At 41.1% G+C, this 6000-nt stretch overlaps 1 protein-coding gene across 2 annotated transcripts in view; it reads right to left on the minus strand.

Moving 5' to 3' along the window:
* LOC135205307 (cell division control protein 6 homolog) overlaps nt 1–5302 on the minus strand; it is an 83121-nt gene extending 77819 nt beyond the window's left edge. Inside the window, exon 1 of one of the 2 annotated variants that reach the window (XM_064235729.1) lies at nt 5189–5302. The gene's annotated coding sequence lies outside the window, so the exon portion shown is untranslated. The remainder of the gene's footprint in view (nt 1–5188) is intronic. The other variant, XM_064235731.1, reaches the window with a different exon arrangement.
* Nucleotides 5303–6000: the final 698 nt, after the last annotated feature.

The raw sequence follows: 6000 nt of genomic DNA on the forward strand, positions 1-6000 counted from the left end.
GTAACAGACGAAAAAGCGCCTAAAGAAACACCCTTAGAACTGCTAGCTACAGCGCTAAAACCACAATCTCTACTAGTAGATGGAGCCGAAAAAGGCACAGATTGAGGCGACGAACGAGCCGCTAACGGGCGCGGCGCAACCCTACTCTCAGGCTCCTTATACCGCTTGACTGGAGGAGGCGAAGAATCGGCGCCTGAACGCCTCTTTAAGGGACGCGAAACGGGCGAATCTCGCCAAGAGCGCCGCTCGACCGGAGACGAATCGCTTGAATCATTCGAAAGGCGTCTGACCGCAACACCTTTCCAACGCTTAACCGAGCCCTGTTGAGGCGCAACAGGCTCAACAAGAGAGGCGCCTGTCTGTGGGCAAATCCCGATCGACTCCCTTGGACTTCCGGTATGTCTTCTCCCCGGTGCGGGGGAGCTGGACAGTGACCTTTGTCTAGGAGACGTGTCAGGACAGACAGACGCACCCTCAACTACACTCTTACTGAAGCCGCTTTCTCCAAAAACGTCTTAACTGAATTACCAAGTTGCAAAACCGTATTCGCTAGTACCCAAAATTTCTGATCTAACCTCGATTCCAGACTGGCAATGGTGTCGGAAGAAACTACACGGGAAGCCGGAGAAGTGGGATTAGTAGGAGGAATAGGAGGTGTAACTAAAGGAGACATAACAATTTGAGGAGAAACAGAAGGAACAGAAGCATCGCAAGACGAAGCGGAGCTAAGTCTACTTTCCCTAAGCGCTGCTTTTCTAATTCTGTCTTTAGCTAATTTCTCCGAGTATGAACTAAAAAACTTCCATTGAGAATCAGTCCAATCACTACACTCGTTACATGTTCGATCTGCTGAACAAACCTGTCCCCTACACTTACACATTTAGTGTGAGAATCATATTTCTAACTTGGATATCTAGTTTTACATCCTGAGATGCAAAACCTAACTCCCGACGGACTAGATCCGACATGGCAACGCCTAAATAAAAAGCAAAATAACAACAACGCCAAAAAGGAGTACTTCACCAATTCCGAAGATCAATTCCACAAGAAAAAAAGCGAAGCAAAGTCATCCAACCGCACCGACCACCGATGTTCACCAGACGCCGGCAGGAAAAGAATTGGATTCACCTGGGCAGTTGTACCTGGTTCTCCCGCGAGTGGAGGGAGATGACGTCATCACCACCAGTGTTGGCGACGCCGACGCGCTAAATTTGAATTTAGTATCCTGCCGCTCGTGGAAATCACGGCTCTATAATTGTTCGGTAAGACACTACAATAAAAGTGATTTGTTTACCTCCCAGTCGCACGGCGCGCGACTGTCGGACAAGCAGTTAACTACCGTTCTCCCCTTGTTCAAAGCTTACGACCGTTCCAGCTGCCGCTAGCTACTTCCTATTGTTAAAGGACCGATGGTTTGTATTACGTATTGGAACAAATTACAAATAAAAAGAAAAATTACAACACATATAACCATAAACACTATATCCAGGGGCTAGTACTAAACAGGGCATAATACAGTTGACCCCCGGGCATAATACAGTTGACCCCCAATCCCTAGTGGCTTTCGAATTTGTGGGACCGTTCCTTGCTGTCCGTGAGGAGTTATTACTTTGAAATACCGAGGTGAATAATAACTGACGCCAATAAACAAAGTCACCTCCTTCATCAGCAATGCTAAAAGTATAGGAAAAATCAATTTCCATGTGGTACGATTGCACAGAATTACCAAAGGCAGGTGAATATTCCAGTCAGCGACTGGCAGGGACCAGGACATAGTTAGGCTAGCCCTAGTCCTAGCCTACCCTATTCCAAACAGCCAGTCCTGAGAATTCCCCAACCAAACCATGAAGCCTTCATTAGCTTAAATAGCTCTTGAAATTGAAGGATAGTTTAGCTTAAAACATTTGCTTTGATTGATTGACTGAATGCAGAATTTAGGCCAGAGGCCAAGCGCTGGGACCTAGGGTAAAATACCGAATGGCCGACCTCTACCGTAGCACGACCACCTTCCCGAAAAAGAACTTTAACACCTCCTGTAACAGAGGATAGACAATGGCCAAGAGCCAGCATCCGTCGAAGCAACACCTCAAGACCTCTACTTTCCTCTCGAAGTCAGTTTTCTCTCCCAAGTCACTAATTAAGGCCATTGTTTCTGATTTTTGGGAAGGTGGTCGCACTATGGTAGAGGCTGGCCATTCAGTATTTCACCCTATGAGGTCATACAATGCTGAAATGGAAATTGACAGCAAGAGGTTTGAAAGGTGCAACAGGAGGAACAGAAAGGTTTGCAGAAATGTTTGAAAGGTCTAGGGGAAACAACCGACTGGACTAGCTGATCCAGTTTTGGCCGCTTGTGGATCCACCCTCCGAAAAAGTACTTGAACACATCCTGACACCGGAGATGGGCGGGCAACAGTCACGAGTCATCTGTGGTGAGAGCAACAGCTCGAGACCTCTACTCTCCTTTCGAAGTAAGTATTTTCTTCAAAGTTAGAAATTAAGGTCACATTTTAGGATTAAACAGAGGTTAATGAATGGCTAGCGATGCGCAGTGCAAACATAACTCCACGACACTTTCGAAATCTTTACTTAAAACACCAAAAATGTAGATGATGATGTCATTTAGATGTTTGCGGAGTCACTTGTGTCAATAAACTTTCCATTGTATGTGCTAAATCCGCGCACTACTTTTACCCATAGACGCTGGGACACTTTCTTCAAAACAATCATAAACAATGACACCAACCATCTGGCACATCCAAGGAAACTACGATTTGTTGGTAGAAAGAAGAAGCGTGCACTCGATAATTATTTAAATAAATAGTTCACCAGCAGTATAAGGTCATGATTTGCACAATTTTTTTACATATTCACGATTATTAATTTGAAAATATTCGTTGCTGAAGAAGTAACAAGACTCCTGACTCAAATATCAACAGTTTTGCTGTGAACAGTACCTACGGCGTTGTTCGTGCTCTTCTATTGTTTATCAGTGTTGCCAACTGGTATCTAGTTTAGAAATATCTGTAATTTTTCTGGGTTAATTTGGTTGCAAAAAAAAGGGATAACAGACATGAACTAAAATAAACATTTTGAAGTAGCAAAGTAAAGTTCAACTAAATAATGAGTAAGGTAAACAATTAAGGGAATAAAGCTTTGCACCTCATAAACAGTGTAGTCGTGTGCTGCCTGCAACTGTGTGGGGTGAGCGCTTAGGAACCAGGAACCATAATGTAGTTCCAGTATAATTTGGAGTGAATTAAGACCAAAATGTGTATAATTACAATCAAATAAGCACTGTGGAGTTTCAGCTATGATGGCAGTAAGGATAAAACCACCAAATACAGGTAAAAATGAATTCAGTTCAAACCATGACTCATTTGAACAATGTTAGCATATGTGTAAAGTTTATTGATCTTAATCAAGATTGCAGATGTAATCAGCACAATAAAACAACATTTTGTTGCCTATATTAGTGAAAGTATGAAACTTTTTATTCCCGGGGTCATGGTTTGAACTGAATTCAATTTTACCTTGTAATCGGTGGATTTATCATTACTGCCATCACAACTGAAACTCCATTGCTTATTTGATTGTAATTATACACATGTTGGTCATAATTCACTCCACATTGCACTTGAACCACGTTGCTGTTTCTGGTTCCTAAGCACTCACTTTGCAAACATGGTTACGAGCAGCAGACGACTACACTGTTTACCTATGTGGTGCAAAGCTTTATTCCCTTAATTGTTTACTTTATTCATTATTTAGTTTGACTTTACTTCAAAATGTTTATTTAATTCATGTCTATTATCCCTTTTTTGCAACCAAATTAACCCTAAAAAATTAAACATAGCTATTTCTGAAGCACGAGGAGACGACGGCAAAAAGACTCATTGTTGCCAATCTAGTGGAGCTTCACACATACGCCGATGCATTTACAAACTGTTTCCATGAATTCTAGTTGTCATAGTAATGCAGTAATGATAAAATTGTTGTAATACCTATGTATATAGTGCTACAAATAGCTAGATACGCTAATTTCACTTATTTCCCCTGTTTTGTGTAAGTCTTATACCCAGTTTGGAGGGTAAACACATACCAACTGACATTACTAATAAACAATTGAAAGGTGCAAAACGCCACAAAGAATGCCATAGTCCCCTTGAATAAGTATGAATACCTAAGTGTTGATTAGAGGTCGGGGTTACAATTGTTGTGATGAAAGTGCCCCAGCGTCTATGGGTACAAGTGATGTGCGGATTTAGCACAGGATATGGGAAGTTTGTTGACACAAGGGACTCCGCAAACATCGAGATGGCGTCAATCTTTGAAATAGGCTACTACCTAGGCTATTTGGAGCTGTAAGTAAAAACTTCAAAAGCATTTTGGGGTTGTGGGCACTGTGTTGGCCACCCTTTTCATTACCCTCTGTTTAAATCTTAAAATATGGCCTTATTTTCTAACTTTGGAGAAAATATTTACTTCGAAAGGAGAGTAGAGGTCTTGAGCTCCTTCTCTCACCACCAACAACTTGTGACTGGTGATCATCTCCGGTGTCAGGACACATTAAAAGTACTTTTTCAGAGGGTGGCCTAGCCGTGGTAGTCGGTGACTGGCCAGTCAAAGCGGTCGCTTACCCTAGCTAAGCCAAAAATCTAGGCGTTCAACTAGCCTAGTAGCTATGGCTAGGCTAGGTACATTGGCTTAGGTCTCTTTGGCGATGACAGTTTGCCGTCAATTACAGAGCCTAGGCAACTGTTTAATAATGAAATTGAAGTAGCCTATAAATAACTTCATAAAACTAAATGTTTAGATTTAAGTTATTAGCTAAATCTACTATTATTTGCGAAGGAAATTTTACGAAAGTACCTTAGTATTAGCCATACCCCTAAGGCAGCCGTCTGCCTACTCCTAAAGACCGGGTATTTAACCTCATTTTAAACCCTAAAAAGCCACGAAATAGAAGTATATATAATATAATAAACATGAACGTGTAGATTTAAGTGATTAAAAGTATTATTTACGAAGGAATTTTTATAAATTTAAGCCTTAAGCCTACCTAGGTAATCCTTCGGCTACGTATGCCTGCACACGAGACCGGGTATTTAACCCCATTTTAAACCCTAAAAACCCAATCACTTGAGCGAATAGCGAATCTTGGCGTGGCAAATACTCACGTACATACCTTAACTTACTTAAAATGGCGTAAATAATCGTCAAAAACGTGAAATTAAACGAGAAAAATCCACAATCAAACTTAAGCTCTGATCGCGGTTTGTTTACACTTAGTTAAATGGCGCGAAATATCTGCCTTAGGCGGCTGTAACCTTTACATGTGATTGGTCGAAATGAATCCTTAGGTATTTGTATTCTAAGCTGTGATTGGTCAAAACGAATCGTCTTCTCTATGAAACGCACTCTGATTGGTTGAGAGCTTTTGAGCGGGGATACTTTTGGGAAGACGCCCGCCAGACCTTTAAAAATGGCATTGGCTGTCGTGACATTTAATTAATAAAGTATTTAGAAATCATATTGTTTTGCTCGCGAATTTTAATGATTAACAGTTAAATGGAGATTGATGTCATCCTTATCATTATTTTCGTGATTGTGTAGTTCGCTATTGCATAAATATGGCGCCACATTTCGGATATCTATCTATCTATCTACTATCTATCTATCTATCTATCTATCGTATCAACCCCCCCCCCTACTCTATCTATATCTATATATATATATATATAGATATATATATATATATATTATATATATTATATATATATATATATATATATATCTTGAAGGCACGGTAGTGAGTTGTCAACATCAGCTCTTACCGGTTAGAGACAAGCACAAAATGCTGAATCCCTCGAAGATGCTGAAATGAAAAACAGCCAGGATAGATTACCTGTGCACTTTGTGGTCAATGGCGCCTCGAAGATCACGAGTTTCAGGCATGAAGCATACATGATTATTGTGAGCCCATCGGGGCGTGTGTGT

This window comes from Macrobrachium nipponense, chromosome 49 (assembly GCF_015104395.2).
Source record: "Macrobrachium nipponense isolate FS-2020 chromosome 49, ASM1510439v2, whole genome shotgun sequence".
Lineage (NCBI taxonomy): Eukaryota > Metazoa > Arthropoda > Malacostraca > Decapoda > Palaemonidae > Macrobrachium > Macrobrachium nipponense.